Source organism: Pogona vitticeps, chromosome 1, assembly GCF_051106095.1.
Source record: "Pogona vitticeps strain Pit_001003342236 chromosome 1, PviZW2.1, whole genome shotgun sequence".
In the NCBI taxonomy this organism is placed as follows: Eukaryota; Metazoa; Chordata; class Lepidosauria; order Squamata; family Agamidae; genus Pogona; species Pogona vitticeps.
In genome coordinates this window covers 190834777-190848477 of record NC_135783.1, presented here as the reverse complement: position 1 = coordinate 190848477, position 13701 = coordinate 190834777, and the positions used below count along the sequence as shown (strand labels likewise).

The 13701-nt window shown below is 45.6% G+C and overlaps 1 long non-coding RNA gene across 1 annotated transcript; it reads left to right on the top strand.

Annotated features, from left to right (window-relative positions):
* The first annotated feature begins 2280 nt into the window (after window positions 1-2280).
* On the top strand, window positions 2281-12389 carry LOC140703661 (uncharacterized). The gene is made up of 2 exons (XR_013545209.1): window positions 2281-3664; window positions 6816-12389. It is a non-coding gene; the product is annotated as an uncharacterized LOC140703661 (long non-coding RNA).
* The last annotated feature ends 1312 nt before the right edge of the window (window positions 12390-13701 follow it).

Genomic DNA, 13701 nt, shown 5'->3' with positions numbered 1-13701 from the left:
TGTTATTGTGGTATATTTATGGCCTTAATAGCCAGATGGGCGGTATATAAATGTAATTATTTAATACAGGGAAAACTGCTGCAGTGCAGGCTTGCACCAGAGCATATCCTAACAGCTAATGCTGTAAAGATTTATAAGTAGCTATTCCCACCCTGAAATTGAAAAGAACCAATGTAAAAAAAAAAAAAACACCTTTGGATGTCTGTGTCTGCTTCTAGATTTCACTGGAGCAGACAGACATAATTATCAGATTTTTGTCTTCTAATCTGTAGGAATAATTGGGACTTTGAATATTAAGAATTGTTATTGCAGATATTCAGAACTATCAAAATTGGATTTATTCAGAACTATCCGAATACGGCATTATTCAGTGAATTCCAAATATTTCTGAATCCAAATGGACATCCCTAGTCTCGCTTTATAATAAGCAATTGTAAATTCCGGCACAAAGATGAAGTCATTTGTACACCTTCACCTCCCCCTCATTTCGGAGATGATTCAATAATGGTATTTTTACAGATTTGCGGAGGACGTCTTCCTCTAACCACTGCAAAGCCTCCCCCTCCCCAATATCTGATGCTAAAGTCTAAAGCATCCTGGTGGGTCTGATGTGAGTCACAGTGACCCTGACTCATTCTCCTGAAACATTCAGGCTGTTTTTCTCTTTCTTTTGGCAATCACAACACTGGTGGTGAAGATGGTTGTTTTTTTTCAAGAGATAGTAGATGGTGTTACGCCTGCTTTAGAGAGGTGTTTTTTGAGACCAGGAGTAATGACGTGGTTTTGTTAAGACACAGGCTCGCAACTGAAAAGGAACCTGAAGTTTTGTCTCCCGGAATCGTGAAGCACAAAAAAACCCTACATCCGACTTTCTCTCTCAACCTACAGCTTCCAAGCCTCCCGACTTTGGAGAACTTGTTTCTTCATTAGAAATAGCAAGTTGCTTCCGGGCCATTAGTGACCGGCATCCCTTCCTCGGTGACATTGCAAAGCCCCCACCTACTGACCTTTGGTTTTAGTCCCCATAACTCTCAGGGCCTTGACAGCTGCTAAACTGGCAGTTCTAACGTGAACTCTGTGAACTGACAGCAACCCAAGATGGGAGATGGGCCTTGTAGTGGAACCCAAGAGATGACGTCATTCCTACATGTCAATCAGAAGATAGAGCAGGAGGGGCGGAGTCAGAATGACAGTTAAGGCAGCTGGAAGAGACAGAGAGTTGGAATAAGACAGGGATAGAGAGAAGTAGGGACAAGGAGATGTGGAGAGAGTACTAGGCTTTAGGAAACGATAAGGAAATTGAAAGAGTAAAATATATTGAACAAGCAAGAATGAACACATAAGCATAACATAAGGAATACTGTGAAGGAGCTGAAGGCAGTGTGCTGTCCTCTGGTGGGAAAGAAGACGTAGAGGAAGGAGGATGTGTGGAAGGGGTGTTAATAGAGTTAGATCAAACGGAGATACTGACTGAAAAAGCTGCGGAGGTGTGTCTTGTAGAAGAAGGAGGGGAGGAGTTGGATTTAATTATATGGGAGGAGATAAAAGAGGGAAAAAGCGCGCGCGATTTTAGAACCTGGACGGATCTAAACCCGGACAGACCTAGGCACCGAGGGGTGCAAACGGAACCCATTCTCGGAATAAGCCAAGGGACTGATGTAACCCCGGGATTCCCCAACTTGATGACAGGAGGTGGACTGCTCCCAGACCCAGTAGCCACAGGGGCCAAGGGCAGAGGCATTGAACCTCTCGAATGGAAGGTATCGGTTTTCCCCCTGAATTACCCTGGAGGGGGGCGGCGGGTAATTCGTCCTGGCCCGGAGTTCCAGAAGAAGCCTTTGGAGGGCGATTGGGCCCGCCATCCGTGCTGCGGCACGGTGTGCGCGGTGAGGAGCGCGCCCATAAGGCAGATGACGGACCGCGAGAAGTTTGGGCCAGCTCCCTATTAGGGGATCCTGATGTTCCACTTAGTGTCCGCCCTAAGAAATATAATCTGTTGCCGGATCACCTGTTGCAAGATCCTTTTGATTCGCGCGAGTTGCGAACTGTTTGTAATAAAAATATTGTTAATGAAAATCCCGAGGAGCCTCCTCGTCTTTTTCCCGCCTTCGCCACTAGCGCTCCCCCCGCCGGAGAAGGACTTTCTTACACTGGCGCCCAACGTGGGGCGGGGGCCGCGCAGAAGGCGGGAAACGAGGAATGGCTGAAACTACGTGAGTCTATGGACCGGCAAGCAAGGTTGATAGAGAATTTAGTGGAGCAGCAAACGTTGATGGCTAGACAAGTAAGGAGGCAAGGGTCAGAGGAGGAGAAAATAGAGAGACCGGCGGCGGCAGTGAGAGGGGGTTTGATAGCAGGACCAGCCCCCATCCGTATGCAAAAGATGACGAATTCTGACGACCCCGAGGCGTATTTGCATACCTTTGAAAGGGTGGCTGTAGCAGCAGGATGGCCGAAAGAACAATGGACACTTATTCTGATCCCATGCCTCACGGGGTTATTACAAGAAGTAGTGGACACTTTGAGTGCCCAGGAAGCTGTGCAATATGAATTGGTAAAAAAGGCAATATTGTGTACTTTGAACCTGACAGAAGAGACTTATCGTAAAAGGTTGAGGGAACTCAAATGGAAGCCGGGCTCCCACCCGCGCACCATAGCCCAACGAATGAGGGCGAATGCACTAAGGTGGTTGAAACCCAGTGGAGAAGACAGCGAGCGAATAGTAGATCTGGTCGTCCTAGAGCAGCTGGTTCAAACACTGGGAACCGGCGCGAAAAGCTGGCTCCAACGCAACAACCCTAAGACATTGGAAAAAGCGATTTCCTTATTGGAGGATTACTGCTTGACAGACGAGGCTGCAAAGGAAGGAAACACCCAGTGGGCGGAGAAAGCTAAACCACGCGGCGGAGAGGCTTCGCTTTCGGTTCCAAACTTTATTGCGCGGTCGGCTGCAGAGCAGAGTGGAACGCAGAAATCCAAGGGAAAAATGTTCGAGCCGTTTGGACCTAAATCAGTGCGCCCGGTAACAGTAGACCAACGGATCTATGCTCCCGGGACGGGATGGAGAGAGGGCAAGGATGGGCGCCCTATTTACACTCCGGGAGCTGGGGTACGCGAGAGCAAAGAAGGACGCCCCATCTGTTTCGCCTGCGGGGTTCCTAGCCACGTAAAAAAAAATTGTCCGGGGGCTGATTGTTCATGGGTGGGGCTATTGGACAGACCCCCTCCCCCTAAAACGGAATCTTCAGAAAGGTGGGAGGTGGAAGCGTGGGTGAATGGGGAGCGGAAAAGAGCCTTAATAGACACGGGATGTGCTAAAACGCTGGTACGGGACTTACCAGGAGAGAAAAAACAGGAAGGATTGACTGTTCGCTGCATCCATGGGGATGTGAAGAAATATCTGACTTTATGGGCCACGGTGAAAGTAGGAAAGGACGAAAGGAGGATGAATATTGGAGTGGTACCTGGGTTATCAAGGGAAATGCTATTGGGGAGAGATTGGGTTGGGTCCAGAGATGTGGGGAAGATCAAAGAGGGCTTGCAAGGTGAACTTGAAAAGGCTGAAGATCAGTCCGATTTTTTGCAGCGTACGTCGCGGGAACAAATGAGGCTGATGCAGCAGGATGACGCATCGCTTCGGGAGCCGTTGCTGGCAGCGCAACCGGTGGGAACCACGTTAAAGGGTCAAACGGGATGGGAGTTGGACAGGGGTCTGTTGTATTGGGTGGAAAAAGAGGGAGAAAAGAGGCTGGTGGTACCCCTGAAATGGCGCAGAAAAGTATTGGAGTTAGCCCATGACATACCCTTGGCTGGGCATTTGGCAGAGGAGAAAATGGGGGCGCGAATAAAACAAAGGTTTTGGTGGCCAGAGATAGATAAAGAGGTCAGGGAGTATTGTGCCACCTGTCCCCAATGTCAAAAGACACAAAAACGACCCTCTAAAGGTGCAGAATTGATACCGATGCCCCTTATGGATCAACCCTTTCAACGGATTGGCCTTGATATAGTAGGGCCGCTGGTAAAGTCAGCCGGGGGACATACCCACATATTAGTCCTGGTAGATTATGCGACCCGGTACCCAGAGGCTATACCTCTGAGGTCCACAACAGCCAAAGTAATTGCGCGAGAACTGATGCTGATATTTTCACGGCTCGGTTTTCCTAAAGAAGTCATAACTGATCAAGGAACCAATTTTATGAGCAACACGTTAAGAGAGATGTGGCGCCTCCTAGAGGTCAAACCAATCCATACCGCCGTCTATCACCCGCAAACCAATGGCTTAGTGGAGCGTTTTAATAAAACGCTCAAGGGTATGTTGAGAAAGTTGGTTATGGAAAAACCTAAGAGGTGGCATGTGTTAATAGCACCACTTATGTTTGCCATTAGGGAGGTGCCACAAGCGTCTACGGGTTTCTCTCCTTTCGAGTTAATGTATGGTTGGAATCCTCGGGGCATTCTGGATTTGGTGAAAGACAAATGGGAAGAAGGGGAGGATGATGCCCATATTACGGTGCAACATGTGATGGAGATGAGAGATAATTTGAGAACTGTCTTGGGCATTGCAAAGGAGCATTTGAGAACTGCCCAAGAAGGACAGAAAAGGAGATATGACCAGAAAGTGAAAGTGAGGGAATTTCAACCAGGCCAAAAGGTCTTGCTCCTAATGCATGCTGAACAAGCTAAGCTGTTTGCTACGTGGCAAGGCCCTTATGAGGTAGTAAGGAAAGTGGGCCCTGTAGATTATGAAATATATATGCCAGACAAGACAAAGAAGAATGGGATCTTCCACGTTAACTTATTGAAAGAGTGGAAAGAAAGAGAGGCCCTTTGGGGAGAAGTAGGAGAGGAATTTGGACCGGAGGCCCGCATGTGCCTAAATAAAGATTTGTGCTTGGAGGTGGATGAAATGTTAGAGGAGTATCAACAACGAGATTTGAGAAACTTGGAAAAGGAGTTTGAAGAAGTATTCTCAGGCATACCAGGCGAGACCAATTTGATTCAACATGAGATACATACGCCCCCGGGAATGGTGGCCAGAATGGGAGACCGCACCTGGCCATATCATCTTAGGGACACCATCAACGCAGAGGTAGAGGAGATGGAGAGACTAGGTGTAATAGAGCCCTCCCGTAGCCCGTGGCGGAGCTATCCTGTCTTAGTGCCCAAGCCAGACGGGCAGGTAAGAGTGTGCATCGATTTTAGACGGCTTAACGAGATGTCTAAATTCGACGCTTATCCGATGCCCAGGGTGGATGATCTATTAGAAAGGCTGGGAGGGTCCGTCTACCTCAGTGGTTCTTAACGTGGGCAATAATGCCCCCCAGGGGGCGATTTCATTTTTCAGGGGGGCAGTAGAATGAAAAGGGGCGGTGTGGGGGCGAAAGAACAGAAGGGGGGTGGTAGGGGGGCACTGGAGCGAGCCAAACCTGTGAAAGCGACTGCAGCCGCAGTGCTGGCAGTAGATCCAGTGCTGCTGCTGCTGCCGCCAGGTGATCCAGCTCTTTCTACCTGCCACGTCTCGCCTTTTTCTTTTAGGGGAGCACTGAGTGTGGATTGGATGGAAGGAAAGGGTCTCTTGGGTCCTCATCCTTGCCCCGTGAAGCGCTGCCTCACACCCGGGTGGGGAGGGAGACTAGGTAGGTAGGTAGGTAGGTAGGTAGGTAGGTAGGTAGGTAGGTAGGTAGGTAGGTAGGTAGGTAGGTAGGTAGGTAGGTAGGTAGGTAGGTAGGTAGGTTATCATCACCTCAGGGAAGGGGCGATGATAACTTCCTCAATGGCTCAAGGGGGCATTGCTTTCAAAATGGTTAAGAACCACTGGTCTACCTGACCTCCCTGGACCTCACTAAAGGTTACTGGCAAATTCCGTTACGTGAAGAAGACAGGGAGAAAACTGCATTTGTCACCCCAAAGGGGCTGTTCCATTTTAAAAAGATGCCCTTCGGGTTACATGGAGCAGACGCCACCTTTCAGAGGCTAATGGATCAGATATTAGAACCGATGAAAGATTTCTCGGGAGCATATATCGACGATATATTGATATACAGTAAAACTTGGGAGGAACATATGGATCACCTTAGAAAGGTGTTAAGAGAGATAGGGAAGGCGGGGTTGAAGATCAATCCCTCCAAATGCAAAGTAGCTAGGAAAGGAGTTAAATTTCTAGGGTTCCGCATAGAAGGAGGGAAGATTCAACCAGTCTCGGATAAGGTAGACAAGGTGGTGTCTTGGACTGTCCCGCGTGATAAAAAGGAGGTACAACAATTTCTAGGGCTAGCAGGGTATTATAGACAGTTTGTGCCTCATTTTGCAGAAGTGGCATCACCACTCACTGATCTAACGCGAAAAAGGAAAAAGGGCATCTAGAATGGGGCCCGTTGAAACAGAGAGCTTTCGAAGAGTTAAAGGGGGTGTTGTCCTCCTTACCGAGTCACTTTGCCCCTGATTTTTCTATTCCATTCATTTTACAGACAGATGCGTCAGACAGAGGTTTGGGGGCGGTATTGTCCCAAAAGAAGGGAGAGATAGAATATCCTATAATGTATTTAAGTAAGAAATTGAGCGATCGGGAAAGGAAATATGCCACCATCGAAAAGGAGGCTTTGGCGGTTAAGTGGGCGATACATGCCTTACGGTATTATCTATTGGGAGCCCCCTTTCTTCTAGTAACGGATCATGCTCCCTTACAGTGGCTCAACCGCATGAAAGATACTAATCCAAGGCTCACTAGGTGGTATCTAAGCTTACAACCTTATTCTTTCCAGGTGCAATAGAAGAAGGGTGCGGCCCATTCTAACGCGGACTATTTCTCTCGACAGGACAGTGGGGAACCTGATGCGGAGAAGAGGACGGCCCACTCGGAAGGGGGGGCGTGTGAAGGAGCTGAAGGCAGTGTGCCGTCCTCTGGTGGGAAAGAAGACGTAGAGGAAGGAGGATGTGTGGAAGGGGTGTTAATAGAGTTAGATCAAACGGAGATACTGACTGAAAAAGCTGCGGAGGTGTGTCTTGTAGAAGAAGGAGGGGAGGAGTTGGATTTAATTATATGGGAGGAGATAAAAGAGGAAAAAAGCGCGCGCGATTTTAGAACCTGGACGGATCTAAACCCGGACAGACCTAGGCACCGAGGGGTGCAAACGGAACCCATTCTCGGAATAAGCCAAGGGACTGATGTAACCCCGGGATTCCCCAACTTGATGACAGGAGGTGGACTGCTCCCAGACCCAGTAGCCACAGGGGCCAAGGGCAGAGGCATTGAACCTCTCGAATGGAAGGTATCGGTTTTCCCCCTGAATTACCCTGGAGGGGGGCGGCGGGTAATTCGTCCTGGCCCGGAGTTCCAGAAGAAGCCTTTGGAGGGCGATTGGGCCCGCCATCCGTGCTGCGGCACGGTGTGCGCGGTGAAGAGCGCGCCCATAAGGCAGATGACGGACCGCGAGAAGTTTGGGCCAGCTCCCTATTAGGGGATCCTGATGTTCCACTTAGTGTTCGCCCTAAGAAATATAATCTGTTGCCGGATCACCTGTTGCAAGATCCTTTTGATTCGCACGAGTTGCGAACTGTTTGTAATAAAAATATTGTTAATGAAAATCCCGAGGAGCCTCCTCGTCTTTTTCCCGCCTTCACCACTAGCGCTCCCCCCGCCGGAGAAGGACTTTCTTACAAATACCAATGACTGAATACGTGATTTAATACTGTATATGCATACCTGACCCAGTTATATATTTGATTCTCCTTATGATTTTGTTCATTAATAAAAGAATGTTTGATCAAACCCTTTGATTCCTAAATTATATGATCAGCTCCTATGTGTGTGGGATTTGAATCGGTATTAAGAGAATACCTGGTGGCAGCGAAAAGGGCGTATTTACCTTTGTAGAGCCCAAAGATATCAAGGGCACAAAGGGGGATCGCCACAGGCCTCTTTCTGGATTTCTTCATTTATTATCCAAACATGAATTTGGACCAAAGGGCAGTAAGTAAACTGCAATCCATTCATCATTTCCATCTGAGGTGGGACATTATTTCGTCCTTTGTGAGTCACAGAGGATGACAAAGCGGATCACAAGTGAGCGATCTGTGCTTCCTTGCTATGTGTTCACTCTGTAGCGTAGGTACAAAGCTAATCATGTCATCGTGACCAGATGAGAGCAATAAAGAGCTGCATGGCAAGTGTACAAAGACTCAAGATAATTCCAAGTTATTAAAAAAGTATTCTCCCAAGAGTCTATAGGCCTGGCTGATATAAGTAGTGCTTTTAAAAAGTTGCCAAAGAATCCATTTTTATTTTTATTTCCAAACCATTCCAAGGTGGCTTGCATTTTTTTTTAAAAAAATCTATCAAACCTGCAAATTAATGAAATTAACAAATGTACTTAGGCCAGGAATAATTAATACCAGGAGTAAAACCAATGCCAGGAATAATGAAAAGCATCCTGCCCAGACTGTACTAAAATCTGAAACTCCGCTGCAGCTAAAAACCCAGAATAATGACTAAAAGACTTTTTTACCACAGAACAAAAATAATTACACTCATTTCAGGTTGCAGTTCATGAAAGTGATACTATTTTTGGACAACATAAGTACCTGCTGCTGGCACAACCGGCTGAAAAACTCAGAAGAAGAGGAATTCGTTGTCACTAATTCTGTATTCTGATCAGAAAGCTCTTTGTGATATATGAAGAAAAGTACGTCATGCTCCCTTGAAAGGTCTCTGTGGGAAGGAGGGAATCACGTCGCCTACATAGCAGCAGTGTCACCTGTAAGGAAGCACATTGTGTTTCCTTCCTCCCTTGTTTTTGTAAGAGAACGGAGGGGGTGTATTTGCCCTTGAAACAATCATTTCTGGAATTTTTTATTTCTCCCTGTCTAGTACATCAGGCCAACAGGAAAGGTTTGAGAGAACTATGCTAATTCCCCTCAGATACTTAAGTGGCTGAAGAAATGTCTTCCACATAGTCTGAAGATCTGGGCCATCAAAGTTACTGCACCTCAAAGTTACACTAGCTCAATGCTGCACCCTCTTAGGTCTACATCTTTAGGAATAATGGGATTTGTACTTTGAAACTTTCTCAGAGTTCCCTGCTAGCGTTCAGACATCCAGGAACCACAGCAGAAAATCCTAAATTCTCCAGCAAGTTATCAATCCAAGAATTCCAGGGGAAAGATCTATGGCAGCTATAAGTATTGCTTGATTGAGATAACTAGGTTGTGCAGATATGCCCCCCCCATCGCTATAGTGTTTCTTGGTGGTGGCTGCTACTAGATTGCTTATTCATTCCCAACAGCTACGTACATTCCTCAAGCTGAGGAGAGGAATAAGAGAGACAAAGAATAACAGCTATTCCCCCCTCCTTTTAAATCAGAAAAACCAGGAAGTATATGCCATTCCAATTTGCAGATTAAAGCAATTTACAAAACCCAGACATTCCCCCCCATAGTTATATCTTGTATTAAGATAATTTATATTTATATTCACAGCTTGCCAGCATCTTTTCACTAGAATCAGCCCTTCTGGGATCAGGAGAAACACGTTGTAATATGCAAAGACTTTTCCCTTTGGACATGGGCCTGAATAGCAAGAGATCCCACTGGAATTAGTGAGGAGAGTTGGTCTGTGGCTATTGACTGTTTGAATTCTCTATGTGGTGGCTTCAAATTATTTTCCCCTTCTTGTCTTCAACTGATTAGTAAATACAGACATACTTTTCCCAACACTTAAAAAAAAGTAGGGAAAATCCAGAAGATTACAGGTCTAACAATAGATTGGGGGACTGGCAAGCGCTTCTGGGCTAACTAGTTGTAGAAATAAACACAGAAAGAATAAATGGGTCTAGAAACTGTGTATGATCTGACTAACAAGGTAATAGGGTGCTTCTGAAGAACCATATCACCTGCCCACAATTAGTTTTTTTTCTTACTACTGCCAGGATTTGAGCAAGCAGGCTCAAACATTGTGACACTAGAACTCCTGGAGAATTTGGTTATTTCCCTTGTAGTTATCAGAGTGAGGAATGTGCAGAGATCAGTCCAATTTTACCACCACCACCTCCCTTAGTGACTAGCACTTTATGTTTTAATAATGAAACAAAAAGCATTTGAAGTAGAATATAAGGTATCTTTACTTACAGTTACTGTCTGTAGTTATAATCAGAAGAATAAAAAGAATAAAACAATGAGTCAGAGTCATTGCTATGGAGAGGAGACGTCCTCCACATCTGCTACATAGTTTTTGGTCAGAGGAAACTAACAAAACAAAATACAGTATAGAAAGAAAGAAACAGGAAGAGGGGTTGGGGGCTTGCCTCAAGTGAGAAAAGAACTCCATCAATGAAGGCAGTGGCAAAACAAAATCACTTTAGGCCATAAAATCCCCCTCACACTGATACTCAGTGTTAGTGCATGCAAGATTGCTATTATCTCAACAGGCATTCTGTGCCCTGGCTTTCTCCAAATGGGCCCAAATGAGTGGATCCAGCAGCTCTCCTCAGTCTCCCTTGCTGGTTCCTGACTTGTGGGGCACTAATGTTGTGCAGTTACAACACACATACATACATCTTTGCAGTGAGCCACTGTGCCAGCTGGGAACAGATAGAGACGGGTGCCCAGGCTTTAAGGTCACCTGACACACAACAATCAAACTCCCACCTGCTGCTTACCTTGAGATTTGTCTCCCCATCTGGAGCCCTAGAGAAGAGTAGCAACTCCTTGAGGCGTCCAGTGTCCAGAGACATAACAAGCTGCCTCTTAGCACTGTTTCATAGTACAATTCATTGCCCAAACTATCTTTCACAGCTTCGTCCTTCTGGAAGGTGGCGTTCAGACAGGCAGAAATGAAACCACCAGCTTTCATGCAGAAAAGAAGGCTGCTGTTTTCCTCCACATTTATGAGCCGACAGCCCAGTTTGTCAGTTCTTGTTGACAAAGACCCGAACCTCACTGGATAAACTCGCTTTCCTAAACTGGTGAAATTATTTGCTTTGAGGATGATTCAGTAGCAGCCCCTCTCTCATTTCTAAGAAATGTATTTCCATCATCATATGGTCTTTTAACCCACACCCCAGTTGTCTCTCACTTTTTGAAAGTTAATAATAAAAGATAATAATGCAATTGAAATCACGACATAGCCTCCTGATGACTAAGGACTTCCTCATGGTCTTTTCCCTTCCTTTTTACGTCAGTGCTTATTTTATTTGCTTTGTGAGCTACAAGGTGTTTTATCTTTGGCTGGAACTAAAGTGGATGCAGGTTGGATTGATCTAGAGCCGTTCTCTTTTCACAGGTTGGCAGGTGGGCGTTGGATAGTGTGTGTCATTTGTAGGAGGCAAACGTCAAAGGAAGTGGGCTTAACTTCAAGGAGTTTCATAATTCAGGTACTTAATATTGAGTTTCCTGAAAAGAATGAGCAGAGGACAACTACAGAAGGCCTTTTTAAAAAATAAAAAATAAAAGTTCACCTCTTGCAGTGGAAGTGGCTTGGTATCTTCCCTCATTTCATCAAATTATGTTGTTTTCTGGTTTTGTTTGTTTGTTTTTACTTTGCTTTAATAAACCTACAACTGAAAGTGGCTGTCTATCTCTTCAAGCAAGCTTACGGGTTTCAGAGTGACCTGTATGGATTCTGTTATAGCCTACATAATTCTAAGAAGTAGGTATGTATCTACACATTCAAATTCTGATCCATCGTATTTGTTGCAGCATCACAGCTAGGTAATGTCTTTATGAACAATCAAAAGGGCAGGAAAAAAAACTGCAAGCTTTTAGGTTACCCAGGACTCTTCATCAGGCTTGGTGATATAAAAACCAGGGGACGGAGGAAGGAACAATGAAGTACATGTAATAGCTCAGGTCTAATTTAGGGATTTCCTGACTCCCTCCCCCCCCCAAAAAAAATAGACTGGTACAGCTATTTTCTTTTTCGTTCTGTGCACACAGCAACACAAATACCAATATATCTGAGCCTCATTTTATATTGAGATGTAAATAATATTGTTTCCTTCTGGTTATGAAACAGAATAGTGGGAAATACTTTGTTTGATACTATAACATGAGGCTTGTGTTTTTTTGTTGTTGTTGTTGTTGAAGGAGGCTGTGATTTACAGTAGGCTGTAGTACTGAACACTGTAGCATTTTTATTTTCTAAACTTGGTGTTTTTCACAACATTAAGGGATAGTGGGATGTAGTCAGTTCTGTTGTCAGGAGCATTCATTCTAAACAGTGTTTATACCCACAAAGGGCTTGTATGGCACTTTTGTTTTGAAACCTGGCGCGGAACAATAAGAGCTGATTTGAAAGCCGAGCAAGACATTTTGAAAGGCTCTGGAAAAGAGTTTGCAAGCATTGCCCGTGAAGCGTTGCACCCAGGTCACTTCTTCCCATTCCAGCGGATTTACCTGGGCATGGAGCTCAGTGTTTTTAGTTTGATTTCTTTTGATCACATAATTCGTTTGTGTGTTTGACTCTTCAGCCAACCCCCCATTTGAAAAAGGGCATAGGGTGAGACATAATTTTGGGTACAGGCACATTAGTGTCTGGGGGCGGTTTCATATGGCCACTCTGCTCCTTCCACACCTCTACCATACCTGAACCTGTGACAGCTCTTCTCTGAAGGCAGTGAATGGGACAGTGTCTTATCTGCCATAAAATGCCTATTCAGGATGACACATTTTTTTGCTTCTGGAAAATGAGTCATCAAAACAGTCGACATGTGAGTGCCTCCTGGAAGCTGAGCTTCGCTCATATGGTTATGTTGTTTGTTTGAACTGCTGGCTCCATATGGATAAGATCTAAAACAAACAACAAGTTTTCCATATTACTGACAGCGCCTCTGAAGAGAACTGCCAGCATAAATATCCCAGTAAAATCAGATGATACACTTATCTCTTGTTTAGAAGAAGACCTTCCTCAAGTAGTCAGAAATGTCTGTTTGTCCTAGCAGATGCTTTTCCTCACCTCTGTGTCTTGCATCCCAAGGTGTTTTTGTTTTGTTATTGGTCACTGGAAGATAAACCCAGGCTTAATTTGCAGATTTTCAGGCACCTATCCATGAAGAAATCCCATGGTTAAAGGGAAAATCTGCTGTTTGCAGGTAATCTATAATTCCCTGAATCACCAATACAAACATTAGTGGGCTGCTTGCATGCACTGTTCAAATGAAGGTCATGATTTCATGAAGCACGCAAGAAAGCATTGCCCGCCTGAGAATCCTGCGGGCACCCCTGTCCGGGGACCCCTCTCGACCAGCACTGAGGAGCTGACCTTCCTGCCTGTCCATCCTCCATCATGAATTGTTCAGGGGGATAACAGCAGCAGTGTGGACAGGGGATGCCCCCCCCCGCCATTCCCTATTCCTGTAGTGCCCCACAATGCATATTGCAGCATTGTTTATGGGTTGTGTGGGAAATTACAAAGGGCAGGTGAAGGGCCAGTTGGTCAGCCTGAACCTGCCACTTCCTACAACATCAGTCTAGCCCACTAGAGTGTTCTAAGCCACTGAAACTGGGCCGGGGTCTTAGAATCCTTTGGCTGTTGCCAATGGGCTTCCTCAAGCTAATATGCCACTGTTTTCCTCCATTGTGAAGCAACTTTGTTTTCGTCACTCAGTGATTTGTTTGTTCCCTTGCTGTTTAACCTTCATGAACCTCTCCTATAATTGCTACTGTTTCCTAACGTAATCATTTTGTACATTTGGAGGTTGGTTTGTTTTT